Below are 26,538 nucleotides of genomic sequence, written 5' to 3' on the forward strand. Positions count from 1 at the left end.
AATCTGCATAACCACACCCTCCATCCCCGTGAAGGTTCCGTGTGACAAAGCAAGCTCCATTTCCAGCTCCCTGTTCCAAAAATCCATTTAATATATTGTCCCCAAATAGGGGACGTATCAGCTATTAAACTAATAAGAACAGACACTACGCTTGATCTTGAGCCATTTGGCCGAGAAGACATGATCAGAAATGGTTTGCCACTTGGGCCGCACCAAGGCCTACAACCGACACCCACTGTGGAGACGTAGCAAAAGATTGCCGCAGGGAAGACATTTCCAGAAACTCTGGATGATCTGTCAATCATAGTTCTGCGGTGTGCATGTGTTCAAGCTGTGCGCAACGCGTTTTCAATCTGCATAACCACACCCTCCATCCCCGTGAAGGTTCCGTGTGACAAAGCAAGCTCCATTTCCAGCTCCCTGTTCCAAAAATCCATTTAATATATGGTCCCCAAATAGGGGATGTATCAGATATTAAACTAATAAGAACAGACACTACGCTTGATCTTGAGCCATTTGGCCGAGAAGAGATGATCAGAAATGGTTTGCCACTTGGGCCGCACCAAGGCCTACAACCGACACCCACTGTGGAGACGTAGCAAAAGATTGCCGCTGGGAAGACATTTCCAGAAACTCTGGATGATCTGTCGATGACAGTTCTGCGGTGTGCATGTGTTCAAGCTGTGCGCAACGCGTTTTGAATCTGCATAACCACACCCTCCACCCCCGTGAAGGTTCCGTGCGACAAAGCAAGCTCCATTTCCAGCTCCCTGTTCCAAAAATCCATTTAATATATTGTCCCCAAATAGGGGACGTATCAGATATTAAACTAATAAGAACAGACACTACGCTTGATCTTGAGCCATTTGGCCAAGAAGAGATGATCAGAAATGGTTTGCCACTTGGGCCGCACCAAGGCCTACAACCGACACCCACTGTGGAGACGTAGCAAAAGATTGCCGCAGGGAAGACATTTCCAGAAACTCTGGATGATCTGTCAATCATAGTTCTGCGGTGTGCATGTGTTCAAGCTGTGCGCAACGCGTTTTGAATCTGCATAACCACACCCTCCATCCCCGTGAAGGTTCCGTGTGACAAAGCAAGCTCCATTTCCAGCTCCCTGTTCCAAAAATCCATTTAATATATGGTCCCCAAATAGGGGATGTATCAGATATTAAACTAATAAGAACAGACACTACGCTTGATCTTGAGCCATTTGGCCGAGAAGAGATGATCAGAAATGGTTTGCCACTTGGGCCGCACCAAGGCCTACAACCGACACCCACTGTGGAGACGTAGCAAAATATTGCCGCAGGGAAGACATTTCCAGAAACTCTGGATGATCTGTCGATGACAGTTCTGCGGTGTGCATGTGTTCAAGCTGTGCGCAACGCGTTTTGAATCTGCATAACCACACCCTCCACCCCCGTGAAGGTTCCGTGCGACAAAGCAAGCTCCATTTCCAGCTCCCTGTTCCAAAAATCCATTTAATATATGGTCCCCAAATAGGGGACGTATCAGCTATTAAACTAATAAGAACAGACACTACGCTTGATCTTGAGCCATTTGGCCGAGAAGAGATGATCAGAAATGGTTTGCCACTTGGGCCGCACCAAGGCCTGCAACCGACACTTACTGTGGAGATGTAGCAAAAGATAGCCGCAGGGAAGACATTTCCAGAAACTCTGGATGCTCTGTCGATGACAGTTCTGCGGTGTGCATGTGTTCAAGCTGTGCGCAACGCGTTTTGAATCTGCATAACCACACCCTCCATCCCCGTGAAGGTTCCATGTGACAGAGCAAGCTCCATTTCCAGCTCCCTGTTCCAAAAATCCATTTAATATATGGTCCCCAAATAGGGGACGTATCAGATATTAAACTAATAAGAACAGACACTACGCTTGATCTTGAGCCATTTGGCCGAGAAGAGATGATCAGAAATGGTTTGCCACTTGGGCCGCACCAAGGCCTACAACCGACACCCACTGTGGAGACGTAGCAAAAGATTGCCGCAGGGAAGACATTTCCAGAAACTCTGGATGCTCTGTCGATGACAGTTCTGCGGTGTGCATGTGTTCAAGCTGTGCGCAACGCGTTTTGAATCTGCATAACCACACCCTCCATCCCCGTGAAGGTTCCGAGTGACAGAGCAAGCTCCATTTCCAGCTCCCTGTTCCAAAAATCCATTTAATATATGGTCCCCAAATAGGGGACGTATCAGATATTAAACTAATAAGAACAGACACTACGCTTGATCTTGAGCCATTTGGCCGAGAAGAGATGATCAGAAATGGTTTGCCACTTGGGCCGCACCAAGGCCTACAACCGACACCCACTGTGGAGACGTAGCAAAAGATTGCCGCAGGGAAGACATTTCCAGAAACTCTGGATGCTCTGTCGATGACAGTTCTGCGGTGTGCATGTGTTCAAGCTGTGCGCAACGCATTTTGAATCTGCATAACCACACCCTCCATCCCCGTGAAGGTTCCGTGTGACAAAGCAAGCTCCATTTCCAGCTCCCTGTTCCAAAAATCCATTTAATATATGGTCCCCAAATAGGGGACGTATCAGATATTAAACTAATAAAAACAGACACTACGCTTGATCTTGAGCCATTTGGCCGAGAAGAGATGATCAGAAATGGTTTGCCACTTGGGCCGCACCAAGGCCTACAACCGACACCCACTGTGGAGACGTAGCAAAAGATTGCCGCAGGGAAGACATTTCCAGAAACTCTGGATGATCTGTCGATGACAGTTCTGCGGTGTGCATGTGTTCAAGCTGTGCGCAACGCGTTTTGAATCTGCATAACCACACCCTCCATCCCCGTGAAGGTTCCGAGTGACAGAGCAAGCTCCATTTCCAGCTCCCTGTTCCAAAAATCCATTTAATATATGGTCCCCAAATAGGGGACGTATCAGATATTAAACTAATAAGAACAGACACTACGCTTGATCTTGAGCCATTTGGCCGAGAAGAGATGATCAGAAATGGTTTGCCACTTGGGCCGCACCAAGGCCTACAACCGACACCCACTGTGGAGACGTAGCAAAAGATTGCCGCAGGGAAGACATTTCCAGAAACTCTGGATGCTCTGTCGATGACAGTTCTGCGGTGTGCATGTGTTCAAGCTGTGCGCAACGCATTTTGAATCTGCATAACCACACCCTCCATCCCCGTGAAGGTTCCGTGTGACAAAGCAAGCTCCATTTCCAGCTCCCTGTTCCAAAAATCCATTTAATATATGGTCCCCAAATAGGGGACGTATCAGATATTAAACTAATAAGAACAGACACTACGCTTGATCTTGAGCCATTTGGCCGAGAAGAGATGATCAGAAATGGTTTGCCACTTGGGCCGCACCAAGGCCTACAACCGACACCCACTGTGGAGACGTAGCAAAAGATTGCCGCAGGGAAGACATTTCCAGAAACTCTGGATGCTCTGTCGATGACAGTTCTGCGGTGTGCATGTGTTCAAGCTGTGCGCAACGCATTTTGAATCTGCATAACCACACCCTCCATCCCCGTGAAGGTTCCGTGTGACAAAGCAAGCTCCATTTCCAGCTCCCTGTTCCAAAAATCCATTTAATATATGGTCCCCAAATAGGGGACGTATCAGATATTAAACTAATAAGAACAGACACTACGCTTGATCTTGAGCCATTTGGCCGAGAAGAGATGATCAGAAATGGTTTGCCACTTGGGCCGCACCAAGGCCTACAACCGACACCCACTGTGGAGACGTAGCAAAAGATTGCCGCAGGGAAGACATTTCCAGAAACTCTGGATGATCTGTCGATGACAGTTCTGCGGTGTGCATGTGTTCAAGCTGTGCGCAACGCGTTTTGAATCTGCATAACCACACCCTCCACCCCCGTGAAGGTTCCGTGCGACAAAGCAAGCTCCATTTCCAGCTCCCTGTTCCAAAAATCCATTTAATATATTGTCCCCAAATAGGGGACGTATCAGATATTAAACTAATAAGAACAGACACTACGCTTGATCTTGAGCCATTTGGCCAAGAAGAGATGATCAGAAATGGTTTGCCACTTGGGACGCACCAAGGCCTACAACCGACACCCACTGTGGAGACGTAGCAAAAGATTGCCGCAGGGAAGACATTTCCAGAAACTCTGGATGATCTGTCAATCATAGTTCTGCGGTGTGCATGTGTTCAAGCTGTGCGCAACGCGTTTTGAATCTGCATAACCACACCCTCCATCCCCGTGAAGGTTCCGTGTGACAAAGCAAGCTCCATTTCCAGCTCCCTGTTCCAAAAATCCATTTAATATATGGTCCCCAAATAAGGGATGTATCAGATATTAAACTAATAAGAACAGACACTACGCTTGATCTTGAGCCATTTGGCCGAGAAGAGATGATCAGAAATGGTTTGCCACTTGGGCCGCACCAAGGCCTACAACCGACACCCACTGTGGAGACGTAGCAAAAGATTGCCGCAGGGAAGACATTTCCAGAAACTCTGGATGATCTGTCGATGACAGTTCTGCGGTGTGCATGTGTTCAAGCTGTGCGCAACGCGTTTTGAATCTGCATAACCACACCCTCCACCCCCGTGAAGGTTCCGTGCGACAAAGCAAGCTCCATTTCCAGCTCCCTGTTCCAAAAATCCATTTAATATATGGTCCCCAAATAGGGCACGTATCAGCTATTAAACTAATAAGAACAGACACTACGCTTGATCTTGAGCCATTTGGCCGAGAAGAGATGATCAGAAATGGTTTGCCACTTGGGCCGCACCAAGGCCTGCAACCGACACTTACTGTGGAGACGTAGCAAAAGATAGCCGCAGGGAAGACATTTCCAGAAACTCTGGATGCTCTGTCGATGACAGTTCTGCGGTGTGCATGTGTTCAAGCTGTGCGCAACGCGTTTTGAATCTGCATAACCACACCCTCCATCCCCGTGAAGGTTCCATGTGACAGAGCAAGCTCCATTTCCAGCTCCCTGTTCCAAAAATCCATTTAATATATGGTCCCCAAATAGGGGACGTATCAGGTATTAAACTAATAAGAACAGACACTACGCTTGATCTTGAGCCATTTGGCCGAGAAGAGATGATCAGAAATGGTTTGCCACTTGGGCCGCACCAAGGCCTACAACCGACACCCACTGTGGAGACGTAGCAAAAGATTGCCGCAGGGAAGACATTTCCAGAAACTCTGGATGCTCTGTCGATGACAGTTCTGCGGTGTGCATGTGTTCAAGCTGTGCGCAACGCGTTTTGAATCTGCATAACCACACCCTCCATCCCCGTGAAGGTTCCGAGTGACAGAGCAAGCTCCATTTCCAGCTCCCTGTTCCAAAAATCCATTTAATATATGGTCCCCAAATAGGGGACGTATCAGATATTAAACTAATAAGAACAGACACTACGCTTGATCTTGAGCCATTTGGCCGAGAAGAGATGATCAGAAATGGTTTGCCACTTGGGCCGCACCAAGGCCTACAACCGACACCCACTGTGGAGACGTAGCAAAAGATTGCCGCAGGGAAGACATTTCCAGAAACTTTGGATGCTCTGTCGATGACAGTTCTGCGGTGTGCATGTGTTCAAGCTGTGCGCAACGCATTTTGAATCTGCATAACCACACCCTCCATCCCCGTGAAGGTTCCGTGTGACAAAGCAAGCTCCATTTCCAGCTCCCTGTTCCAAAAATCCATTTAATATATGGTCCCCAAATAGGGGACGTATCAGATATTAAACTAATAAGAACAGACACTACGCTTGATCTTGAGCCATTTGGCCGAGAAGAGATGATCAGAAATGGTTTGCCACTTGGGCCGCACCAAGGCCTACAACCGACACCAACTGTGGAGACGTAGCAAAAGATTGCCGCAGGGAAGACATTTCCAGAAACTCTGGATGCTCTGTCGATGACAGTTCTGCGGTGTGCATGTGTTCAAGCTGTGCGCAACGCGTTTTGAATCTGCATAACCACACCCTCCATCCCCGTGAAGGTTCCGTGTGACAAAGCAAGCTCCATTTCCAGCTCCCTGTTCCAAAAATCCATTTAATATATGGTCCCCAAATAGGGGACGTATCAGATATTAAACTAATAAGAACAGACACTACGCTTGATCTTGAGCCATTTGGCCGAGAAGAGATGATCAGAAATGGTTTGCCACTTGGGCCACACCAAGGCCTACAACCGACATCCACTGTGAGACGTAGCAAAAGATTGCCGCAGGGAAGACATTTCCAGAAACTCTGGATGCTCTATCGATGACAGTTCTGCGGTGTGCATGTGTTCAAGCTGTGTGCAACGCGTTTTGAATCTGCATAACCACACCCTCCATCCCCGTGAAGGTTCCGTGCGACAAAGCAAGCTCCATTTCCAGCTCCCTGTTCCAAAAATCCATTTAATATATGGTCCCCAAATAGGGGACGTATCAGCTATTAAACTAATAAGAACAGACACTACGCTTGATCTTGAGCCATTTGGCCGAGAAGACATGATCAGAAATGGTTTGACACTTGGGCCGCACCAAGGCCTACAACCGACACCCACTGTGGAGACGTAGCAAAAGATTGCCGCAGGGAAGACATTTCCAGAAACTCTGGATGATCTGTCAATCATAGTTCTGCGGTGTGCATGTGTTCAAGCTGTGCGCAACGCGTTTTCAATCTGCATAACCACACCCTCCATCCCCGTGAAGGTTCCGTGTGACAAAGCAAGCTCCATTTCCAGCTCCCTGTTCCAAAAATCCATTTAATATATGGTCCCCAAATAGGGGATGTATCAGATATTAAACTAATAAGAACAGACACTACGCTTGATCTTGAGCCATTTGGCCGAGAAGAGATGATCAGAAATGGTTTGCCACTTGGGCCGCACCAAGGCCTACAACCGACACCCACTGTGGAGACGTAGCAAAAGATTGCCGCTGGGAAGACATTTCCAGAAACTCTGGATGATCTGTCGATGACAGTTCTGCGGTGTGCATGTGTTCAAGCTGTGCGCAACGCGTTTTGAATCTGCATAACCACACCCTCCACCCCCGTGAAGGTTCCGTGCGACAAAGCAAGCTCCATTTCCAGCTCCCTGTTCCAAAAATCCATTTAATATATTGTCCCCAAATAGGGGACGTATCAGATATTAAACTAATAAGAACAGACACTACGCTTGATCTTGAGCCATTTGGCCAAGAAGAGATGATCAGAAATGGTTTGCCACTTGGGCCGCACCAAGGCCTACAACCGACACCCACTGTGGAGACGTAGCAAAAGATTGCCGCAGGGAAGACATTTCCAGAAACTCTGGATGATCTGTCAATCATAGTTCTGCGGTGTGCATGTGTTCAAGCTGTGCGCAACGCGTTTTGAATCTGCATAACCACACCCTCCATCCCCGTGAAGGTTCCGTGTGACAAAGCAAGCTCCATTTCCAGCTCCCTGTTCCAAAAATCCATTTAATATATGGTCCCCAAATAGGGGATGTATCAGATATTAAACTAATAAGAACAGACACTACGCTTGATCTTGAGCCATTTGGCCGAGAAGAGATGATCAGAAATGGTTTGCCACTTGGGCCGCACCAAGGCCTACAACCGACACCCACTGTGGAGACGTAGCAAAATATTGCCGCAGGGAAGACATTTCCAGAAACTCTGGATGATCTGTCGATGACAGTTCTGCGGTGTGCATGTGTTCAAGCTGTGCGCAACGCGTTTTGAATCTGCATAACCACACCCTCCACCCCCGTGAAGGTTCCGTGCGACAAAGCAAGCTCCATTTCCAGCTCCCTGTTCCAAAAATCCATTTAATATATGGTCCCCAAATAGGGGACGTATCAGCTATTAAACTAATAAGAACAGACACTACGCTTGATCTTGAGCCATTTGGCCGAGAAGAGATGATCAGAAATGGTTTGCCACTTGGGCCGCACCAAGGCCTGCAACCGACACTTACTGTGGAGACGTAGCAAAAGATAGCCGCAGGGAAGACATTTCCAGAAACTCTGGATGCTCTGTCGATGACAGTTCTGCGGTGTGCATGTGTTCAAGCTGTGCGCAACGCGTTTTGAATCTGCATAACCACACCCTCCATCCCCGTGAAGGTTCCATGTGACAGAGCAAGCTCCATTTCCAGCTCCCTGTTCCAAAAATCCATTTAATATATGGTCCCCAAATAGGGGACGTATCAGATATTAAACTAATAAGAACAGACACTACGCTTGATCTTGAGCCATTTGGCCGAGAAGAGATGATCAGAAATGGTTTGCCACTTGGGCCGCACCAAGGCCTACAACCGACACCCACTGTGGAGACGTAGCAAAAGATTGCCGCAGGGAAGACATTTCCAGAAACTCTGGATGCTCTGTCGATGACAGTTCTGCGGTGTGCATGTGTTCAAGCTGTGCGCAACGCATTTTGAATCTGCATAACCACACCCTCCATCCCCGTGAAGGTTCCGTGTGACAAAGCAAGCTCCATTTCCAGCTCCCTGTTCCAAAAATCCATTTAATATATGGCCCCCAAATAGGGGACGTATCAGATATTAAACTAATAAAAACAGACACTACGCTTGATCTTGAGCCATTTGGCCGAGAAGAGATGATCAGAAATGGTTTGCCACTTGGGCCGCACCAAGGCCTACAACCGACACCAACTGTGGAGACGTAGCAAAAGATTGCCGCAGGGAAGACATTTCCAGAAACTCTGGATGCTCTGTCGATGACAGTTCTGCGGTGTGCATGTGTTCAAGCTGTGCGCAACGCGTTTTGAATCTGCATAACCACACCCTCCATCCCCGTGAAGGTTCCGTGTGACAAAGCAAGCTCCATTTCCAGCTCCCTGTTCCAAAAATCCATTTAATGTATGGTCCCCAAATAGGGGACGTATCAGATATTAAACTAATAAGAACAGACACTACGCTTGATCTTGAGCCATTTGGCCGAGAAGAGATGATCAGAAATGGTTTGCCACTTGGGCCGCACCAAGGCCTACAACCGACATCCACTGTGGAGACGTAGCAAAAGATTGCCGCAGGGAAGACATTTCCAGAAACTCTGGATGCTCTGTCGATGACAGTTCTGCGGTGTGCATGTGTTCAAACTGTGCGCAACGCGTTTTGAATCTGCATAACCACACCCTCCATCCCCGTGAAGGTTCCGTGTGACAAAGCAAGCTCCATTTCCAGCTCCCTGTTCCAAAAATCCATTTAATATATTGTCCCCAAATAGGGGACGTATCAGATATTAAACTAATAAGAACAGACACTACGCTTGATCTTGAGCCATTTGGCCAAGAAGAGATGAAGAGAAATGGTTTGCCACTTGGGCCGCACCAAGGCCTACAACCGACACCCACTGTGGAGACGTAGCAAAAGATTGCCGCAGGGAAGACATTTCCAGAAACTCTGGATGATCTGTCAATCATAGTTCTGCGGTGTGCATGTGTTCAAGCTGTGCGCAACGCGTTTTGAATCTGCATAACCACACCCTCCATCCCCGTGAAGGTTCCGTGTGACAAAGCAAGCTCCATTTCCACCTCCCTGTTCCAAAAGTCCATTTAATATATGGTCCCCAAATAGGGGATGTATCAGATATTAAACTAATAAGAACAGACACTACGCTTGATCTTGAGCCATTTGGCCGAGAAGAGATGATCAGAAATGGTTTGCCACTTGGGCCGCACCAAGGCCTACAACCGACACCCACTGTGGAGACGTAGCAAAAGATTGCCGCAGGGAAGACATTTCCAGAAACTCTGGATGATCTGTCGATGACAGTTCTGCGGTGTGCATGTGTTCAAGCTGTGCGCAACGCGTTTTGAATCTGCATAACCACACCCTCCACCCCCGTGAAGGTTCCGTGCGACAAAGCAAGCTCCATTTCCAGCTCCCTGTTCCAAAAATCCATTTAATATATTGTCCCCAAATAGGGGACGTATCAGATATTAAACTAATAAGAACAGACACTACGCTTGATCTTGAGCCATTTGGCCAAGAAGAGATGATCAGAAATGGTTTGCCACTTGGGCCGCACCAAGGCCTACAACCGACACCCACTGTGGAGACGTAGCAAAAGATTGCCGCAGGGAAGACATTTCCAGAAACTCTGGATGATCTGTCAATCATAGTTCTGCGGTGTGCATGTGTTCAAGCTGTGCGCAACGCGTTTTGAATCTGCATAACCACACCCTCCATCCCCGTGAAGGTTCCATGTGACAGAGCAAGCTCCATTTCCAGCTCCCTGTTCCAAAAATCCATTTAATATATGGTCCCCAAATAGGGGACGTATCAGGTATTAAACTAATAAGAACAGACACTACGCTTGATCTTGAGCCATTTGGCCGAGAAGAGATGATCAGAAATGGTTTGCCACTTGGGCCGCACCAAGGCCTACAACCGACACCCACTGTGGAGACGTAGCAAAAGATTGCCGCAGGGAAGACATTTCCAGAAACTCTGGATGCTCTGTCGATGACAGTTCTGCGGTGTGCATGTGTTCAAGCTGTGCGCAACGCGTTTTGAATCTGCATAACCACACCCTCCATCCCCGTGAAGGTTCCGAGTGACAGAGCAAGCTCCATTTCCAGCTCCCTGTTCCAAAAATCCATTTAATATATGGTCCCCAAATAGGGAACGTATCAGATATTAAACTAATAAGAACAGACACTACGCTTGATCTTGAGCCATTTGGCCGAGAAGAGATGATCAGAAATGGTTTGCCACTTGGGCCGCACCAAGGCCTACAACCGACACCCACTGTGGAGACGTAGCAAAAGATTGCCGCAGGGAAGACATTTCCAGAAACTCTGGATGCTCTGTCGATGACAGTTCTGCGGTGTGCATGTGTTCAAGCTGTGCGCAACGCATTTTGAATCTGCATAACCACACCCTCCATCCCCGTGAAGGTTCCGTGTGACAAAGCAAGCTCCATTTCCAGCTCCCTGTTCCAAAAATCCATTTAATATATGGTCCCCAAATAGGGGACGTATCAGATATTAAACTAATAAGAACAGACACTACGCTTGATCTTGAGCCATTTGGCCGAGAAGAGATGATCAGAAATGGTTTGCCACTTGGGCCGCACCAAGGCCTACAACCGACACCCACTGTGGAGACGTAGCAAAAGATTGCCGCAGGGAAGACATTTCCAGAAACTCTGGATGCTCTGTCGATGACAGTTCTGCGGTGTGCATGTGTTCAAGCTGTGCGCAACGCATTTTGAATCTGCATAACCACACCCTCCATCCCCGTGAAGGTTCCGTGTGACAAAGCAAGCTCCATTTCCAGCTCCCTGTTCCAAAAATCCATTTAATATATGGTCCCCAAATAGGGGACGTATCAGATATTAAACTAATAAGAACAGACACTACGCTTGATCTTGAGCCATTTGGCCGAGAAGAGATGATCAGAAATGGTTTGCCACTTGGGCCGCACCAAGGCCTACAACCGACACCCACTGTGGAGACGTAGCAAAAGATTGCCGCAGGGAAGACATTTCCAGAAACTCTGGATGATCTGTCGATGACAGTTCTGCGGTGTGCATGTGTTCAAGCTGTGCGCAACGCGTTTTGAATCTGCATAACCACACCCTCCACCCCCGTGAAGGTTCCGTGCGACAAAGCAAGCTCCATTTCCAGCTCCCTGTTCCAAAAATCCATTTAATATATTGTCCCCAAATAGGGGACGTATCAGATATTAAACTAATAAGAACAGACACTACGCTTGATCTTGAGCCATTTGGCCAAGAAGAGATGATCAGAAATGGTTTGCCACTTGGGACGCACCAAGGCCTACAACCGACACCCACTGTGGAGACGTAGCAAAAGATTGCCGCAGGGAAGACATTTCCAGAAACTCTGGATGATCTGTCAATCATAGTTCTGCGGTGTGCATGTGTTCAAGCTGTGCGCAACGCGTTTTGAATCTGCATAACCACACCCTCCATCCCCGTGAAGGTTCCGTGTGACAAAGCAAGCTCCATTTCCAGCTCCCTGTTCCAAAAATCCATTTAATATATGGTCCCCAAATAAGGGATGTATCAGATATTAAACTAATAAGAACAGACACTACGCTTGATCTTGAGCCATTTGGCCGAGAAGAGATGATCAGAAATGGTTTGCCACTTGGGCCGCACCAAGGCCTACAACCGACACCCACTGTGGAGACGTAGCAAAAGATTGCCGCAGGGAAGACATTTCCAGAAACTCTGGATGATCTGTCGATGACAGTTCTGCGGTGTGCATGTGTTCAAGCTGTGCGCAACGCGTTTTGAATCTGCATAACCACACCCTCCACCCCCGTGAAGGTTCCGTGCGACAAAGCAAGCTCCATTTCCAGCTCCCTGTTCCAAAAATCCATTTAATATATGGTCCCCAAATAGGGCACGTATCAGCTATTAAACTAATAAGAACAGACACTACGCTTGATCTTGAGCCATTTGGCCGAGAAGAGATGATCAGAAATGGTTTGCCACTTGGGCCGCACCAAGGCCTGCAACCGACACTTACTGTGGAGACGTAGCAAAAGATAGCCGCAGGGAAGACATTTCCAGAAACTCTGGATGCTCTGTCGATGACAGTTCTGCGGTGTGCATGTGTTCAAGCTGTGCGCAACGCGTTTTGAATCTGCATAACCACACCCTCCATCCCCGTGAAGGTTCCATGTGACAGAGCAAGCTCCATTTCCAGCTCCCTGTTCCAAAAATCCATTTAATATATGGTCCCCAAATAGGGGACGTATCAGGTATTAAACTAATAAGAACAGACACTACGCTTGATCTTGAGCCATTTGGCCGAGAAGAGATGATCAGAAATGGTTTGCCACTTGGGCCGCACCAAGGCCTACAACCGACACCCACTGTGGAGACGTAGCAAAAGATTGCCGCAGGGAAGACATTTCCAGAAACTCTGGATGCTCTGTCGATGACAGTTCTGCGGTGTGCATGTGTTCAAGCTGTGCGCAACGCGTTTTGAATCTGCATAACCACACCCTCCATCCCCGTGAAGGTTCCGAGTGACAGAGCAAGCTCCATTTCCAGCTCCCTGTTCCAAAAATCCATTTAATATATGGTCCCCAAATAGGGGACGTATCAGATATTAAACTAATAAGAACAGACACTACGCTTGATCTTGAGCCATTTGGCCGAGAAGAGATGATCAGAAATGGTTTGCCACTTGGGCCGCACCAAGGCCTACAACCGACACCCACTGTGGAGACGTAGCAAAAGATTGCCGCAGGGAAGACATTTCCAGAAACTTTGGATGCTCTGTCGATGACAGTTCTGCGGTGTGCATGTGTTCAAGCTGTGCGCAACGCATTTTGAATCTGCATAACCACACCCTCCATCCCCGTGAAGGTTCCGTGTGACAAAGCAAGCTCCATTTCCAGCTCCCTGTTCCAAAAATCCATTTAATATATGGTCCCCAAATAGGGGACGTATCAGATATTAAACTAATAAGAACAGACACTACGCTTGATCTTGAGCCATTTGGCCGAGAAGAGATGATCAGAAATGGTTTGCCACTTGGGCCGCACCAAGGCCTACAACCGACACCAACTGTGGAGACGTAGCAAAAGATTGCCGCAGGGAAGACATTTCCAGAAACTCTGGATGCTCTGTCGATGACAGTTCTGCGGTGTGCATGTGTTCAAGCTGTGCGCAACGCGTTTTGAATCTGCATAACCACACCCTCCATCCCCGTGAAGGTTCCGTGTGACAAAGCAAGCTCCATTTCCAGCTCCCTGTTCCAAAAATCCATTTAATATATGGTCCCCAAATAGGGGACGTATCAGATATTAAACTAATAAGAACAGACACTACGCTTGATCTTGAGCCATTTGGCCGAGAAGAGATGATCAGAAATGGTTTGCCACTTGGGCCACACCAAGGCCTACAACCGACATCCACTGTGAGACGTAGCAAAAGATTGCCGCAGGGAAGACATTTCCAGAAACTCTGGATGCTCTATCGATGACAGTTCTGCGGTGTGCATGTGTTCAAGCTGTGTGCAACGCGTTTTGAATCTGCATAACCACACCCTCCATCCCCGTGAAGGTTCCGTGCGACAAAGCAAGCTCCATTTCCAGCTCCCTGTTCCAAAAATCCATTTAATATATGGTCCCCAAATAGGGGACGTATCAGATATTAAACTAATAAGAACAGACACTACACTTGATCTTGAGCCATTTGGCCGAGAAGAGATGATCAGAAATGGTTTGCCACTTGGGCCGCACCAAGGCCTACAACCGACACCCACTGTGGAGACGTAGCAAAAGATTGCCGCAGGGAAGACATTTCCAGAAACTCTGGATGCTCTGTCGATGACAGTTCTGCGGTGTGCATGTGTTCAAGCTGTGCGCAACGCGTTTTGAATCTGCATAACCACACCCTTCATCCCCGTGAAGGTTCCGTGTGACAAAGCAAGCTCCATTTCCAGCTCCCTGTTCCAAAAATCCATTTAATGTATGGTCCCCAAATAGGGGACGTATCAGATATTAAACTAATAAGAACAGACACTACGCTTGATCTTGAGCCATTTGGCCGAGAAGAGATGATCAGAAATGGTTTGCCACTTGGGCCGCACCAAGGCCTACAACCGACATCCACTGTGGAGACGTAGCAAAAGATTGCCGCAGGGAAGACATTTCCAGAAACTCTGGATGCTCTGTCGATGACAGTTCTGCGGTGTGCATGTGTTCAAGCTGTGCGCAACGCGTTTTGAATCTGCATAACCACACCCTCCATCCCCGTGAAGGTTCCGTGTGACAAAGCAAGCTCCATTTCCAGCTCCCAGTTCCAAAAATCCATTTAATATATGGTCCCCAAATAGGGGACGTATCAGATATTAAACTAATAAGAACAGACACTACGCTTGATCTTGAGCCATTTGGCCGAGAAGAGATGATCAGAAATGGTTTGTCACTTGGGCCGCACCAAGGCCTACAACCGACACCCACTGTGGAGACGTAGCAAAAGATTGCCGCAGGAAAGACATTTCCAGAAACTCTGGATGCTCTATCGATGACAGTTCTGCGGTGTGCATGTGTTCAAGCTGTGCACAATGCGTTTTGAATCTGCATAACCACACCCTCCATCCCCGTGAAGGTTCCGTGTGACAAAGCAAGCTCCATTTCCAGCTCCCTGTTCCAAAAATACATTTAATATATGGTCCCCAAATAGGGGACGTATCAGATATTAAACTAATAAGAACAGACACTACGCTTCATCTTGAGCCATTTGGCCGAGAAGAGATGATCAAAAATGGTTTGCCACTTGGGCCGCACCAAGGCCTACAACCGACACCCACTGTGGAGACGTAGCAAAAGATTGCCGCAGGGAAGACATTTCCAGAAACTCTGGATGCTCTGTCGATGACAGTTCTGCGGTGTGCATGTGTTCAAGCTGTGCGCAACGCATTTTGAATCTGCATAACCACACCCTCCATCCCCGTGAAGGTTCCGTGTGACAAAGCAAGCTCCATTTCCAGCTCCCTGTTCCAAAAATCCATTTAATATATGGTCCCCAAATAGGGGACGTATCAGATATTAAACTAATAAGAACAGACACTACGCTTGATCTTGAGCCATTTGGCCGAGAAGAGATGATCAGAAATGGTTTGCCACTTGGGCCGCACCAAGGCCTACAACCGACACCAACTGTGGAGACGTAGCAAAAGATTGCCGCAGGGAAGACATTTCCAGAAACTCTGGATGCTCTGTCGATGACAGTTCTGCGGTGTGCATGTGTTCAAGCTGTGCGCAACGCGTTTCGAATCTGCATAACCACACCCTCCATCCCCGTGAAGGTTCCGTGTGACAAAGCAAGCTCCATTTCCAGCTCCCTGTTCCAAAAATCCATTTAATATATGGTCCCCAAATAGGGGACGTATCAGATATTAAACTAATAAGAACAGACACTACGCTTGATCTTGAGCCATTTGGCCGAGAAGAGATGATCAGAAATGGTTTGCCACTTGGGCCACACCAAGGCCTACAACCGACATCCACTGTGAGATGTAGCAAAAGATTGCCGCAGGGAAGACATTTCCAGAAACTCTGGATGCTCTATCGATGACAGTTCTGCGGTGTGCATGTGTTCAAGCTGTGCGCAACGCGTTTTGAATCTGCATAACCACACCCTCCATCCCCGTGAAGGTTCCGTGCGACAAAGCAAGCTCCATTTCCAGCTCCCTGTTCCAAAAATCCATTTAATATATGGTCCCCAAATAGGGGACGTATCAGATATTAAACTAATAAGAACAGACACTACACTTGATCTTGAGCCATTTGGCCGAGAAGAGATGATCAGAAATGGTTTGCCACTTGGGCCGCACCAAGGCCTACAACCGACACCCACTGTGGAGACGTAGCAAAAGATTGCCGCAGGGAAGACATTTCCAGAAACTCTGGATGCTCTGTCGATGACAGTTCTGCGGTGTGCATGTGTTCAAGCTGTGCGCAACGCGTTTTGAATCTGCATAACCACACCCTTCATCCCCGTGAAGGTTCCGTGTGACAAAGCAAGCTCCATTTCCAGCTCCCTGTTCCAAAAATCCATTTAATGTATGGTCCCCAAATAGGGGACGTATCAGATATTAAACTAATAAGAACAGACACTACGCTTGATCTTGAGCCATTTGGCCGAGAAGAGATGATCAGAAATGGTTTGCCACTTGGGCCGCACCAAGGCCTACAACCGACATCCACTGTGGAGACGTAGCAAAAGATTGCCGCAGGGAAGACATTTCCAGAAACTCTGGATGCTCTGTCGATGACAGTTCTGCGGTGTGCATGTGTTCAAGCTGTGCGCAACGCGTTTTGAATCTGCATAACCACACCCTCCATCCCCGTGAAGGTTCCGTGTGACAAAGCAAGCTCCATTTCCAGCTCCCAGTTCCAAAAATCCATTTAATATATGGTCCCCAAATAGGGGACGTATCAGATATTAAACTAATAAGAACAGACACTACGCTTGATCTTGAGCCATTTGGCCAAGAAGAGATGATCAGAAATGGTTTGCCACTTGGGCCGCACCAAGGCCTACAACCGACACCCACTGTGGAGACGTAGCAAAAGATTGCCGCAGGGAAGACATTTCCAGAAACTCTGGATGCTCTGTCGATGACAGTTCTGCGGTGTGCATGTGTTCAAGCTGTGCGCAACGCATTTTGAATCTGCATAACCACACCCTCCATCCCCGTGAAGGTTCCGTGTGACAAAGCAAGCTCCATTTCCAGCTCCCTGTTCCAAAAATCCATTTAATATATGGTCCCCAAATAGGGGACGTATCAGATATTAAACTAATAAGAACAGACACTACGCTTGATCTTGAGCCATTTGGCCGAGAAGAGATGATCAGAAATGGTTTGCCACTTGGGCCGCACCAAGGCCTACAACCGACACCCACTGTGGAGACGTAGCAAAAGATTGCCGCAGGGAAGACATTTCCAGAAACTCTGGATGCTCTGTCGATGACAGTTCTGCGGTGTGCATGTGTTCAAGCTGTGCGCAACGCATTTTGAATCTGCATAACCACACCCTCCATCCCCGTGAAGGTTCCGTGTGACAAAGCAAGCTCCATTTCCAGCTCCCTGTTCCAAAAATCCATTTAATATATGGTCCCCAAATAGGGGACGTATCAGATATTAAACTAATAAGAACAGACACTACGCTTGATCTTGAGCCATTTGGCCGAGAAGAGATGATCAGAAATGGTTTGCCACTTGGGCCGCACCAAGGCCTACAACCGACACCCACTGTGGAGACGTAGCAAAAGATTGCCGCAGGGAAGACATTTCCAGAAACTCTGGATGATCTGTCGATGACAGTTCTGCGGTGTGCATGTGTTCAAGCTGTGCGCAACGCGTTTTGAATCTGCATAACCACACCCTCCACCCCCGTGAAGGTTCCGTGCGACAAAGCAAGCTCCATTTCCAGCTCCCTGTTCCAAAAATCCATTTAATATATTGTCCCCAAATAGGGGACGTATCAGATATTAAACTAATAAGAACAGACACTACGCTTGATCTTGAGCCATTTGGCCAAGAAGAGATGATCAGAAATGGTTTGCCACTTGGGACGCACCAAGGCCTACAACCGACACCCACTGTGGAGACGTAGCAAAAGATTGCCGCAGGGAAGACATTTCCAGAAACTCTGGATGATCTGTCAATCATAGTTCTGCGGTGTGCATGTGTTCAAGCTGTGCGCAACGCGTTTTGAATCTGCATAACCACACCCTCCATCCCCGTGAAGGTTCCGTGTGACAAAGCAAGCTCCATTTCCAGCTCCCTGTTCCAAAAATCCATTTAATATATGGTCCCCAAATAAGGGATGTATCAGATATTAAACTAATAAGAACAGACACTACGCTTGATCTTGAGCCATTTGGCCGAGAAGAGATGATCAGAAATGGTTTGCCACTTGGGCCGCACCAAGGCCTACAACCGACACCCACTGTGGAGACGTAGCAAAAGATTGCCGCAGGGAAGACATTTCCAGAAACTCTGGATGATCTGTCGATGACAGTTCTGCGGTGTGCATGTGTTCAAGCTGTGCGCAACGCGTTTTGAATCTGCATAACCACACCCTCCACCCCCGTGAAGGTTCCGTGCGACAAAGCAAGCTCCATTTCCAGCTCCCTGTTCCAAAAATCCATTTAATATATGGTCCCCAAATAGGGCACGTATCAGCTATTAAACTAATAAGAACAGACACTACGCTTGATCTTGAGCCATTTGGCCGAGAAGAGATGATCAGAAATGGTTTGCCACTTGGGCCGCACCAAGGCCTGCAACCGACACTTACTGTGGAGACGTAGCAAAAGATAGCCGCAGGGAAGACATTTCCAGAAACTCTGGATGCTCTGTCGATGACAGTTCTGCGGTGTGCATGTGTTCAAGCTGTGCGCAACGCGTTTTGAATCTGCATAACCACACCCTCCATCCCCGTGAAGGTTCCATGTGACAGAGCAAGCTCCATTTCCAGCTCCCTGTTCCAAAAATCCATTTAATATATGGTCCCCAAATAGGGGACGTATCAGGTATTAAACTAATAAGAACAGACACTACGCTTGATCTTGAGCCATTTGGCCGAGAAGAGATGATCAGAAATGGTTTGCCACTTGGGCCGCACCAAGGCCTACAACCGACACCCACTGTGGAGACGTAGCAAAAGATTGCCGCAGGGAAGACATTTCCAGAAACTCTGGATGCTCTGTCGATGACAGTTCTGCGGTGTGCATGTGTTCAAGCTGTGCGCAACGCGTTTTGAATCTGCATAACCACACCCTCCATCCCCGTGAAGGTTCCGAGTGACAGAGCAAGCTCCATTTCCAGCTCCCTGTTCCAAAAATCCATTTAATATATGGTCCCCAAATAGGGGACGTATCAGATATTAAACTAATAAGAACAGACACTACGCTTGATCTTGAGCCATTTGGCCGAGAAGAGATGATCAGAAATGGTTTGCCACTTGGGCCGCACCAAGGCCTACAACCGACACCCACTGTGGAGACGTAGCAAAAGATTGCCGCAGGGAAGACATTTCCAGAAACTTTGGATGCTCTGTCGATGACAGTTCTGCGGTGTGCATGTGTTCAAGCTGTGCGCAACGCATTTTGAATCTGCATAACCACACCCTCCATCCCCGTGAAGGTTCCGTGTGACAAAGCAAGCTCCATTTCCAGCTCCCTGTTCCAAAAATCCATTTAATATATGGTCCCCAAATAGGGGACGTATCAGATATTAAACTAATAAGAACAGACACTACGCTTGATCTTGAGCCATTTGGCCGAGAAGAGATGATCAGAAATGGTTTGCCACTTGGGCCGCACCAAGGCCTACAACCGACACCAACTGTGGAGACGTAGCAAAAGATTGCCGCAGGGAAGACATTTCCAGAAACTCTGGATGCTCTGTCGATGACAGTTCTGCGGTGTGCATGTGTTCAAGCTGTGCGCAACGCGTTTTGAATCTGCATAACCACACCCTCCATCCCCGTGAAGGTTCCGTGTGACAAAGCAAGCTCCATTTCCAGCTCCCTGTTCCAAAAATCCATTTAATATATGGTCCCCAAATAGGGGACGTATCAGATATTAAACTAATAAGAACAGACACTACGCTTGATCTTGAGCCATTTGGCCGAGAAGAGATGATCAGAAATGGTTTGCCACTTGGGCCACACCAAGGCCTACAACCGACATCCACTGTGAGACGTAGCAAAAGATTGCCGCAGGGAAGACATTTCCAGAAACTCTGGATGCTCTATCGATGACAGTTCTGCGGTGTGCATGTGTTCAAGCTGTGTGCAACGCGTTTTGAATCTGCATAACCACACCCTCCATCCCCGTGAAGGTTCCGTGCGACAAAGCAAGCTCCATTTCCAGCTCCCTGTTCCAAAAATCCATTTAATATATGGTCCCCAAATAGGGGACGTATCAGATATTAAACTAATAAGAACAGACACTACACTTGATCTTGAGCCATTTGGCCGAGAAGAGATGATCAAAAATGGTTTGCCACTTGGGCCGCACCAAGGCCTACAACCGACACCCACTGTGGAGACGTAGCAAAAGATTGCCGCAGGGAAGACATTTCCAGAAACTCTGGATGCTCTGTCGATGACAGTTCTGCGGTGTGCATGTGTTCAAGCTGTGCGCAACGCGTTTTGAATCTGCATAACCACACCCTTCATCCCCGTGAAGGTTCCGTGTGACAAAGCAAGCTCCATTTCCAGCTCCCTGTTCCAAAAATCCATTTAATGTATGGTCCCCAAATAGGGGACGTATCAGATATTAAACTAATAAGAACAGACACTACGCTTGATCTTGAGCCATTTGGCCGAGAAGAGATGATCAGAAATGGTTTGCCACTTGGGCCGCACCAAGGCCTACAACCGACATCCACTGTGGAGACGTAGCAAAAGATTGCCGCAGGGAAGACATTTCCAGAAACTCTGGATGCTCTGTCGATGACAGTTCTGCGGTGTGCATGTGTTCAAGCTGTGCGCAACGCGTTTTGAATCTGCATAACCACACCCTCCATCCCCGTGAAGGTTCCGTGTGACAAAGCAAGCTCCATTTCCAGCTCCCAGTTCCAAAAATCCATTTAATATATGGTCCCCAAATAGGGGACGTATCAGATATTAAACTAATAAGAACAGACACTACGCTTGATCTTGAGCCATTTGGCCGAGAAGAGATGATCAGAAATGGTTTGTCACTTGGGCCGCACCAAGGCCTACAACCGACACCCACTGTGGAGACGTAGCAAAAGATTGCCGCAGGAAAGACATTTCCAGAAACTCTGGATGCTCTATCGATGACAGTTCTGCGGTGTGCATGTGTTCAAGCTGTGCACAATGCGTTTTGAATCTGCATAACCACACCCTCCATCCCCGTGAAGGTTCCGTGTGACAAAGCAAGCTCCATTTCCAGCTCCCTGTTCCAAAAATACATTTAATATATGGTCCCCAAATAGGGGACGTATCAGATATTAAACTAATAAGAACAGACACTACGCTTCATCTTGAGCCATTTGGCCGAGAAGAGATGATCAAAAATGGTTTGCCACTTGGGCCGCACCAAGGCCTACAACCGACACCCACTGTGGAGACGTAGCAAAAGATTGCCGCAGGGAAGACATTTCCAGAAACTCTGGATGCTCTGTCGATGACAGTTCTGCGGTGTGCATGTGTTCAAGCTGTGCGCAACGCATTTTGAATCTGCATAACCACACCCTCCATCCCCGTGAAGGTTCCGTGTGACAAAGCAAGCTCCATTTCCAGCTCCCTGTTCCAAAAATCCATTTAATATATGGTCCCCAAATAGGGGACGTATCAGATATTAAACTAATAAGAACAGACACTACGCTTGATCTTGAGCCATTTGGCCGAGAAGAGATGATCAGAAATGGTTTGCCACTTGGGCCGCACCAAGGCCTACAACCGACACCAACTGTGGAGACGTAGCAAAAGATTGCCGCAGGGAAGACATTTCCAGAAACTCTGGATGCTCTGTCGATGACAGTTCTGCGGTGTGCATGTGTTCAAGCTGTGCGCAACGCGTTTCGAATCTGCATAACCACACCCTCCATCCCCGTGAAGGTTCCGTGTGACAAAGCAAGCTCCATTTCCAGCTCCCTGTTCCAAAAATCCATTTAATATATGGTCCCCAAATAGGGGACGTATCAGATATTAAACTAATAAGAACAGACACTACGCTTGATCTTGAGCCATTTGGCCGAGAAGAGATGATCAGAAATGGTTTGCCACTTGGGCCACACCAAGGCCTACAACCGACATCCACTGTGAGATGTAGCAAAAGATTGCCGCAGGGAAGACATTTCCAGAAACTCTGGATGCTCTATCGATGACAGTTCTGCGGTGTGCATGTGTTCAAGCTGTGCGCAACGCGTTTTGAATCTGCATAACCACACCCTCCATCCCCGTGAAGGTTCCGTGCGACAAAGCAAGCTCCATTTCCAGCTCCCTGTTCCAAAAATCCATTTAATATATGGTCCCCAAATAGGGGACGTATCAGATATTAAACTAATAAGAACAGACACTACACTTGATCTTGAGCCATTTGGCCGAGAAGAGATGATCAGAAATGGTTTGCCACTTGGGCCGCACCAAGGCCTACAACCGACACCCACTGTGGAGACGTAGCAAAAGATTGCCGCAGGGAAGACATTTCCAGAAACTCTGGATGCTCTGTCGATGACAGTTCTGCGGTGTGCATGTGTTCAAGCTGTGCGCAACGCGTTTTGAATCTGCATAACCACACCCTTCATCCCCGTGAAGGTTCCGTGTGACAAAGCAAGCTCCATTTCCAGCTCCCTGTTCCAAAAATCCATTTAATGTATGGTCCCCAAATAGGGGACGTATCAGATATTAAACTAATAAGAACAGACACTACGCTTGATCTTGAGCCATTTGGCCGAGAAGAGATGATCAGAAATGGTTTGCCACTTGGGCCGCACCAAGGCCTACAACCGACATCCACTGTGGAGACGTAGCAAAAGATTGCCGCAGGGAAGACATTTCCAGAAACTCTGGATGCTCTGTCGATGACAGTTCTGCGGTGTGCATGTGTTCAAGCTGTGCGCAACGCGTTTTGAATCTGCATAACCACACCCTCCATCCCCGTGAAGGTTCCGTGTGACAAAGCAAGCTCCATTTCCAGCTCCCAGTTCCAAAAATCCATTTAATATATGGTCCCCAAATAGGGGACGTATCAGATATTAAACTAATAAGAACAGACACTACGCTTGATCTTGAGCCATTTGGCCAAGAAGAGATGATCAGAAATGGTTTGCCACTTGGGCCGCACCAAGGCCTACAACCGACACCCACTGTGGAGACGTAGCAAAAGATTGCCGCAGGGAAGACATTTCCAGAAACTCTGGATGCTCTATCGATGACAGTTCTGCGGTGTGCATGTGTTCAAGCTGTGCACAATGCGTTTTGAATCTGCATAACCACACCCTCCATCCCCGTGAAGGTTCCGTGTGACAAAGCAAGCTCCATTTCCAGCTCCCTGTTCCAAAAATCCATTTAATATATGGTCCCCAAATAGGGGACGTATCAGATATTAAACTAATAAGAACAGACACTACGCTTCATCTTGAGCCATTTGGCCGAGAAGAGATGATCAAAAATGGTTTGCCACTTGGGCCTCACCAAGGCCTACAACCGACACCCACTGTGGAGACGTAGCAAAAGATTGCCGCAGGGAAGACATTTCCAGAAACTCTGGATGCTCTGTCGACGACAGTTCTGCGGTGTGCATGTGTTCAAGCTGTGCGCAATGCGTTTTGAATCTGCATAACCACACCCTCCATCCCCGTGAAGGTTCCGTGTGACAAAGCAAGCTCCATTTCCAGCTCCCTGTTCCAAAAATCCATTTAATATATTGTCCCCAAATAGGGGACGTATCAGCTATTAAACTAATAAGAACAGACACTACGCTTGATCTTGAGCCATTTGGCCGAGAAGAGATGATCAGAAATGGTTTGCCACTTGGGCCGCACCAAGGCCTACAACCGACACCCACTGTGGAGAAGTAGCAAAAGATTGCCACAGGGAAGACATTTCCAGAAACTCTGGATGATCAGTCGATGACAGTTCTGCGGTGTGCATGTGTTCAAGCTGTGCGCAACGCGTTTTGAATCTGCATAACCACACCCTCCATCCCCGTGAAGGTTCCGTGTGACAAAGCAAGCTCCATTTCCAGCTCCCTGTTCCAAAAATACATTTAATATATGGTCCCCAAATAGGGGACGTATCAGATATTAAACTAATAAGAACAGACACTACGCTTGATCTTGAGCCATTTGGCCGAGAAGAGATGATCAGAAATGGTTTGCCACTTGGGCCGCACCAAGGCCTACAACTGACACCCACTGTGGAGACATAGCAAAAGATTGCCGCAGGGAAGACATTTCCAGAAACTCTGGATGCTCTGTCGATGACAGTTCTGCGGTGTACATGTGTTCAAGCTGTGCGCAACGCGTTTTGAATCTGCATAACCACACCCTTCATCCCCGTGAAGGTTCCGTGCGACAAAGCAAGCTCCATTTCCAGCTCCCTGTTCCAAAAATCCATTTAATATATGGTCCCCAAATAGGGGATGTATCAGATATTAAACTAATAAGAACAGACACTACGCTTGATCTTGAGCCATTTGGCCGAGAAGAGATGATCAGAAATGGTTTGCCACTTGGGCCGCACCAAGGCCTACAACCGACACCCACTGTGGAGACGTAGCAAAAGATTGCCGCAGGGAAGACATTTCCAGAAACTCTGGATGATCTGTCGATGACAGTTCTGCGGTGTGCATGTGTTCAAGCTGTGCGCAACGCGTTTTGAATCTGCATAACCACACCCTCCACCCCCGTGAAGGTTCCGTGCGACAAAGCAAGCTCCATTTCCAGCTCCCTGTTCCAAAAATCCATTTAATATATGGTCCCCAAATAGGGGACGTATCAGCTATTAAACTAATAAGAACAGACACTACGCTTGATCTTGAGCCATTTGGCCGAGAAGAGATGATCAGAAATGGTTTGCCACTTGGGCCGCACCAAGGCCTGCAACCGACACTTACTGTGGAGACGTAGCAAAAGATAGCCGCAGGGAAGACATTTCCAGAAACTCTGGATGCTCTGTCGATGACAGTTCTGCGGTGTGCATGTGTTCAAGCTGTGCGCAACGCGTTTTGAATCTGCATAACCACACCCTCCATCCCCGTGAAGGTTCCGTGTGACAAAGCAAGCTCCATTTCCATCTCCCTGTTCCAAAAATCCATTTAATATATGGTCCCCAAATAGGGGACGTATCAGATATTAAACTAATAAGAACAGACACTACGCTTGATCTTGAGCCATTTGGCCGAGAAGAGATGATCAGAAATGGTTTGCCACTTGGGCCGCACCAAGGCCTACAACCGACACCCACTGTGGAGAAGTAGCAAAAGATTGCCGCAGGGAAGACATTTCCAGAAACTCTGGATGATCTGTCGATGACAGTTCTGCGGTGTGCATGTGTTCAAGCTGTGCGCAACGCGTTTTGAATCTGCATAACCACACCCTCCATCCCCGTGAAGGTTCCGTGTGACAAAGCAAGCTCCATTTCCATCTCCCTGTTCCAAAAATCCATTTAATATATGGTCCCCAAATAGGGGACGTATCAGATATTAAACTAATAAGAACAGACACTACGCTTGATCTTGAGCCATTTGGCCGAGAAGAGATGATCAGAAATGGTTTGCCACTTGGGCCGCACCAAGGCCTACAACTGACACCCACTGTGGAGACGTAGCAAAAGATTGCTGCAGGGAAGACATTTCCAGAAACTCTGGATGCTCTGTCGATGACAGTTCTGCGGTGTGCATGTGTTCAAGCTGTGCGCAACGCGTTTTGAATCTGCATAACCACACCCTTCATCCCCGTGAAGGTTCCGTGTGACAAAGCAAGCTCCATTTCCAGCTCCCTGTTCCAAAAATCCATTTAATGTATGGTCCCCAAATAGGGGACGTATCAGATATTAAACTAATAAGAACAGACACTACGCTTGATCTTGAGCCATTTGGCCGAGAAGAGATGATCAGAAATGGTTTGCCACTTGGGCCGCACCAAGGCCTACAACCGACATCCACTGTGGAGACGTAGCAAAAGATTGCCGCAGGGAAGACATTTCCAGAAACTCTGGATGCTCTGTCGATGACAGTTCTGCGGTGTGCATGTGTTCAAGCTGTGCGCAACGCGTTTTGAATCTGCATAACCACACCCTCCATCCCCGTGAAGGTTCCGTGTGACAAAGCAAGCTCCATTTCCAGCTCCCAGTTCCAAAAATCCATTTAATATATGGTCCCCAAATAGGGGACGTATCAGATATTAAACTAATAAGAACAGACACTACGCTTGATCTTGAGCCATTTGGCCGAGAAGAGATGATCAGAAATGGTTTGCCACTTGGGCCGCACCAAGGCCTACAACCGACACCCACTGTGGAGACGTAGCAAAAGATTGCCGCAGGAAAGACATTTCCAGAAACTCTGGATGC

The 26,538-nt window shown here is 47.8% G+C and overlaps 76 pseudogenes; all 76 read right to left on the reverse strand.

Moving 5' to 3' along the window:
* Positions 1 to 8: 8 nt before the first annotated feature.
* LOC143795998 (U2 spliceosomal RNA) lies at positions 9 to 182 on the reverse strand (annotated as a pseudogene).
* A 176-nt stretch (positions 183 to 358) lies between these two features.
* On the reverse strand, positions 359 to 532 carry LOC143796268 (U2 spliceosomal RNA; annotated as a pseudogene).
* A 176-nt stretch (positions 533 to 708) lies between these two features.
* Positions 709 to 882, reverse strand: LOC143794135 (U2 spliceosomal RNA; annotated as a pseudogene).
* A 176-nt stretch (positions 883 to 1,058) lies between these two features.
* Positions 1,059 to 1,232, reverse strand: LOC143796295 (U2 spliceosomal RNA; annotated as a pseudogene).
* A 176-nt stretch (positions 1,233 to 1,408) lies between these two features.
* Positions 1,409 to 1,582, reverse strand: LOC143794378 (U2 spliceosomal RNA; annotated as a pseudogene).
* A 198-nt stretch (positions 1,583 to 1,780) lies between these two features.
* LOC143794481 (U2 spliceosomal RNA) lies at positions 1,781 to 1,932 on the reverse strand (annotated as a pseudogene).
* A 176-nt stretch (positions 1,933 to 2,108) lies between these two features.
* On the reverse strand, positions 2,109 to 2,282 carry LOC143801469 (U2 spliceosomal RNA; annotated as a pseudogene).
* A 176-nt stretch (positions 2,283 to 2,458) lies between these two features.
* LOC143796566 (U2 spliceosomal RNA) lies at positions 2,459 to 2,632 on the reverse strand (annotated as a pseudogene).
* A 176-nt stretch (positions 2,633 to 2,808) lies between these two features.
* Positions 2,809 to 2,982, reverse strand: LOC143801470 (U2 spliceosomal RNA; annotated as a pseudogene).
* A 176-nt stretch (positions 2,983 to 3,158) lies between these two features.
* LOC143795160 (U2 spliceosomal RNA) lies at positions 3,159 to 3,332 on the reverse strand (annotated as a pseudogene).
* A 176-nt stretch (positions 3,333 to 3,508) lies between these two features.
* LOC143795162 (U2 spliceosomal RNA) lies at positions 3,509 to 3,682 on the reverse strand (annotated as a pseudogene).
* A 176-nt stretch (positions 3,683 to 3,858) lies between these two features.
* LOC143794137 (U2 spliceosomal RNA) lies at positions 3,859 to 4,032 on the reverse strand (annotated as a pseudogene).
* A 176-nt stretch (positions 4,033 to 4,208) lies between these two features.
* LOC143796751 (U2 spliceosomal RNA) lies at positions 4,209 to 4,382 on the reverse strand (annotated as a pseudogene).
* Positions 4,383 to 4,558: 176 nt separating this feature from the next.
* Positions 4,559 to 4,732, reverse strand: LOC143796537 (U2 spliceosomal RNA; annotated as a pseudogene).
* A 198-nt stretch (positions 4,733 to 4,930) lies between these two features.
* Positions 4,931 to 5,082, reverse strand: LOC143795597 (U2 spliceosomal RNA; annotated as a pseudogene).
* A 176-nt stretch (positions 5,083 to 5,258) lies between these two features.
* On the reverse strand, positions 5,259 to 5,432 carry LOC143801471 (U2 spliceosomal RNA; annotated as a pseudogene).
* A 176-nt stretch (positions 5,433 to 5,608) lies between these two features.
* LOC143795163 (U2 spliceosomal RNA) lies at positions 5,609 to 5,782 on the reverse strand (annotated as a pseudogene).
* Positions 5,783 to 5,958: 176 nt separating this feature from the next.
* On the reverse strand, positions 5,959 to 6,132 carry LOC143795164 (U2 spliceosomal RNA; annotated as a pseudogene).
* A 175-nt stretch (positions 6,133 to 6,307) lies between these two features.
* Positions 6,308 to 6,481, reverse strand: LOC143795950 (U2 spliceosomal RNA; annotated as a pseudogene).
* Positions 6,482 to 6,657: 176 nt separating this feature from the next.
* Positions 6,658 to 6,831, reverse strand: LOC143796269 (U2 spliceosomal RNA; annotated as a pseudogene).
* Positions 6,832 to 7,007: 176 nt separating this feature from the next.
* Positions 7,008 to 7,181, reverse strand: LOC143794138 (U2 spliceosomal RNA; annotated as a pseudogene).
* A 176-nt stretch (positions 7,182 to 7,357) lies between these two features.
* On the reverse strand, positions 7,358 to 7,531 carry LOC143796296 (U2 spliceosomal RNA; annotated as a pseudogene).
* A 176-nt stretch (positions 7,532 to 7,707) lies between these two features.
* On the reverse strand, positions 7,708 to 7,881 carry LOC143794379 (U2 spliceosomal RNA; annotated as a pseudogene).
* Positions 7,882 to 8,079: 198 nt separating this feature from the next.
* LOC143794482 (U2 spliceosomal RNA) lies at positions 8,080 to 8,231 on the reverse strand (annotated as a pseudogene).
* Positions 8,232 to 8,407: 176 nt separating this feature from the next.
* On the reverse strand, positions 8,408 to 8,581 carry LOC143796993 (U2 spliceosomal RNA; annotated as a pseudogene).
* Positions 8,582 to 8,757: 176 nt separating this feature from the next.
* On the reverse strand, positions 8,758 to 8,931 carry LOC143796009 (U2 spliceosomal RNA; annotated as a pseudogene).
* A 176-nt stretch (positions 8,932 to 9,107) lies between these two features.
* LOC143794525 (U2 spliceosomal RNA) lies at positions 9,108 to 9,281 on the reverse strand (annotated as a pseudogene).
* Positions 9,282 to 9,457: 176 nt separating this feature from the next.
* Positions 9,458 to 9,631, reverse strand: LOC143796581 (U2 spliceosomal RNA; annotated as a pseudogene).
* Positions 9,632 to 9,807: 176 nt separating this feature from the next.
* Positions 9,808 to 9,981, reverse strand: LOC143794139 (U2 spliceosomal RNA; annotated as a pseudogene).
* Positions 9,982 to 10,179: 198 nt separating this feature from the next.
* Positions 10,180 to 10,331, reverse strand: LOC143795598 (U2 spliceosomal RNA; annotated as a pseudogene).
* Positions 10,332 to 10,507: 176 nt separating this feature from the next.
* On the reverse strand, positions 10,508 to 10,681 carry LOC143794193 (U2 spliceosomal RNA; annotated as a pseudogene).
* A 176-nt stretch (positions 10,682 to 10,857) lies between these two features.
* On the reverse strand, positions 10,858 to 11,031 carry LOC143795165 (U2 spliceosomal RNA; annotated as a pseudogene).
* A 176-nt stretch (positions 11,032 to 11,207) lies between these two features.
* On the reverse strand, positions 11,208 to 11,381 carry LOC143795166 (U2 spliceosomal RNA; annotated as a pseudogene).
* Positions 11,382 to 11,557: 176 nt separating this feature from the next.
* Positions 11,558 to 11,731, reverse strand: LOC143794140 (U2 spliceosomal RNA; annotated as a pseudogene).
* Positions 11,732 to 11,907: 176 nt separating this feature from the next.
* Positions 11,908 to 12,081, reverse strand: LOC143796752 (U2 spliceosomal RNA; annotated as a pseudogene).
* A 176-nt stretch (positions 12,082 to 12,257) lies between these two features.
* On the reverse strand, positions 12,258 to 12,431 carry LOC143796538 (U2 spliceosomal RNA; annotated as a pseudogene).
* A 198-nt stretch (positions 12,432 to 12,629) lies between these two features.
* LOC143795600 (U2 spliceosomal RNA) lies at positions 12,630 to 12,781 on the reverse strand (annotated as a pseudogene).
* Positions 12,782 to 12,957: 176 nt separating this feature from the next.
* On the reverse strand, positions 12,958 to 13,131 carry LOC143801472 (U2 spliceosomal RNA; annotated as a pseudogene).
* A 176-nt stretch (positions 13,132 to 13,307) lies between these two features.
* LOC143795168 (U2 spliceosomal RNA) lies at positions 13,308 to 13,481 on the reverse strand (annotated as a pseudogene).
* A 176-nt stretch (positions 13,482 to 13,657) lies between these two features.
* On the reverse strand, positions 13,658 to 13,831 carry LOC143795170 (U2 spliceosomal RNA; annotated as a pseudogene).
* Positions 13,832 to 14,006: 175 nt separating this feature from the next.
* Positions 14,007 to 14,180, reverse strand: LOC143801538 (U2 spliceosomal RNA; annotated as a pseudogene).
* A 198-nt stretch (positions 14,181 to 14,378) lies between these two features.
* Positions 14,379 to 14,530, reverse strand: LOC143796068 (U2 spliceosomal RNA; annotated as a pseudogene).
* Positions 14,531 to 14,706: 176 nt separating this feature from the next.
* On the reverse strand, positions 14,707 to 14,880 carry LOC143794828 (U2 spliceosomal RNA; annotated as a pseudogene).
* Positions 14,881 to 15,056: 176 nt separating this feature from the next.
* Positions 15,057 to 15,230, reverse strand: LOC143796762 (U2 spliceosomal RNA; annotated as a pseudogene).
* Positions 15,231 to 15,406: 176 nt separating this feature from the next.
* On the reverse strand, positions 15,407 to 15,580 carry LOC143795171 (U2 spliceosomal RNA; annotated as a pseudogene).
* A 176-nt stretch (positions 15,581 to 15,756) lies between these two features.
* LOC143794903 (U2 spliceosomal RNA) lies at positions 15,757 to 15,930 on the reverse strand (annotated as a pseudogene).
* Positions 15,931 to 16,105: 175 nt separating this feature from the next.
* Positions 16,106 to 16,279, reverse strand: LOC143801539 (U2 spliceosomal RNA; annotated as a pseudogene).
* Positions 16,280 to 16,477: 198 nt separating this feature from the next.
* LOC143796069 (U2 spliceosomal RNA) lies at positions 16,478 to 16,629 on the reverse strand (annotated as a pseudogene).
* A 176-nt stretch (positions 16,630 to 16,805) lies between these two features.
* LOC143795538 (U2 spliceosomal RNA) lies at positions 16,806 to 16,979 on the reverse strand (annotated as a pseudogene).
* A 176-nt stretch (positions 16,980 to 17,155) lies between these two features.
* LOC143795172 (U2 spliceosomal RNA) lies at positions 17,156 to 17,329 on the reverse strand (annotated as a pseudogene).
* A 176-nt stretch (positions 17,330 to 17,505) lies between these two features.
* LOC143795173 (U2 spliceosomal RNA) lies at positions 17,506 to 17,679 on the reverse strand (annotated as a pseudogene).
* A 176-nt stretch (positions 17,680 to 17,855) lies between these two features.
* On the reverse strand, positions 17,856 to 18,029 carry LOC143794141 (U2 spliceosomal RNA; annotated as a pseudogene).
* A 176-nt stretch (positions 18,030 to 18,205) lies between these two features.
* On the reverse strand, positions 18,206 to 18,379 carry LOC143796754 (U2 spliceosomal RNA; annotated as a pseudogene).
* A 176-nt stretch (positions 18,380 to 18,555) lies between these two features.
* LOC143796539 (U2 spliceosomal RNA) lies at positions 18,556 to 18,729 on the reverse strand (annotated as a pseudogene).
* A 198-nt stretch (positions 18,730 to 18,927) lies between these two features.
* Positions 18,928 to 19,079, reverse strand: LOC143795601 (U2 spliceosomal RNA; annotated as a pseudogene).
* Positions 19,080 to 19,255: 176 nt separating this feature from the next.
* LOC143801473 (U2 spliceosomal RNA) lies at positions 19,256 to 19,429 on the reverse strand (annotated as a pseudogene).
* Positions 19,430 to 19,605: 176 nt separating this feature from the next.
* On the reverse strand, positions 19,606 to 19,779 carry LOC143795174 (U2 spliceosomal RNA; annotated as a pseudogene).
* A 176-nt stretch (positions 19,780 to 19,955) lies between these two features.
* Positions 19,956 to 20,129, reverse strand: LOC143795175 (U2 spliceosomal RNA; annotated as a pseudogene).
* Positions 20,130 to 20,304: 175 nt separating this feature from the next.
* LOC143801540 (U2 spliceosomal RNA) lies at positions 20,305 to 20,478 on the reverse strand (annotated as a pseudogene).
* Positions 20,479 to 20,676: 198 nt separating this feature from the next.
* Positions 20,677 to 20,828, reverse strand: LOC143796070 (U2 spliceosomal RNA; annotated as a pseudogene).
* Positions 20,829 to 21,004: 176 nt separating this feature from the next.
* Positions 21,005 to 21,178, reverse strand: LOC143794829 (U2 spliceosomal RNA; annotated as a pseudogene).
* A 176-nt stretch (positions 21,179 to 21,354) lies between these two features.
* LOC143796763 (U2 spliceosomal RNA) lies at positions 21,355 to 21,528 on the reverse strand (annotated as a pseudogene).
* A 176-nt stretch (positions 21,529 to 21,704) lies between these two features.
* LOC143795176 (U2 spliceosomal RNA) lies at positions 21,705 to 21,878 on the reverse strand (annotated as a pseudogene).
* Positions 21,879 to 22,054: 176 nt separating this feature from the next.
* On the reverse strand, positions 22,055 to 22,228 carry LOC143794904 (U2 spliceosomal RNA; annotated as a pseudogene).
* Positions 22,229 to 22,403: 175 nt separating this feature from the next.
* On the reverse strand, positions 22,404 to 22,577 carry LOC143801541 (U2 spliceosomal RNA; annotated as a pseudogene).
* Positions 22,578 to 22,775: 198 nt separating this feature from the next.
* LOC143796071 (U2 spliceosomal RNA) lies at positions 22,776 to 22,927 on the reverse strand (annotated as a pseudogene).
* A 176-nt stretch (positions 22,928 to 23,103) lies between these two features.
* On the reverse strand, positions 23,104 to 23,277 carry LOC143795539 (U2 spliceosomal RNA; annotated as a pseudogene).
* Positions 23,278 to 23,453: 176 nt separating this feature from the next.
* Positions 23,454 to 23,627, reverse strand: LOC143796883 (U2 spliceosomal RNA; annotated as a pseudogene).
* Positions 23,628 to 23,803: 176 nt separating this feature from the next.
* Positions 23,804 to 23,977, reverse strand: LOC143794698 (U2 spliceosomal RNA; annotated as a pseudogene).
* Positions 23,978 to 24,153: 176 nt separating this feature from the next.
* Positions 24,154 to 24,327, reverse strand: LOC143794710 (U2 spliceosomal RNA; annotated as a pseudogene).
* A 177-nt stretch (positions 24,328 to 24,504) lies between these two features.
* LOC143796112 (U2 spliceosomal RNA) lies at positions 24,505 to 24,677 on the reverse strand (annotated as a pseudogene).
* A 176-nt stretch (positions 24,678 to 24,853) lies between these two features.
* On the reverse strand, positions 24,854 to 25,027 carry LOC143794381 (U2 spliceosomal RNA; annotated as a pseudogene).
* Positions 25,028 to 25,203: 176 nt separating this feature from the next.
* On the reverse strand, positions 25,204 to 25,377 carry LOC143794557 (U2 spliceosomal RNA; annotated as a pseudogene).
* Positions 25,378 to 25,553: 176 nt separating this feature from the next.
* Positions 25,554 to 25,727, reverse strand: LOC143794558 (U2 spliceosomal RNA; annotated as a pseudogene).
* A 198-nt stretch (positions 25,728 to 25,925) lies between these two features.
* On the reverse strand, positions 25,926 to 26,077 carry LOC143796072 (U2 spliceosomal RNA; annotated as a pseudogene).
* A 176-nt stretch (positions 26,078 to 26,253) lies between these two features.
* Positions 26,254 to 26,427, reverse strand: LOC143794830 (U2 spliceosomal RNA; annotated as a pseudogene).
* Positions 26,428 to 26,538: the final 111 nt, after the last annotated feature.

This window comes from Ranitomeya variabilis, chromosome 1, assembly GCF_051348905.1.
Source record: "Ranitomeya variabilis isolate aRanVar5 chromosome 1, aRanVar5.hap1, whole genome shotgun sequence".
In the NCBI taxonomy this organism is placed as follows: domain Eukaryota; kingdom Metazoa; phylum Chordata; class Amphibia; order Anura; family Dendrobatidae; genus Ranitomeya; species Ranitomeya variabilis.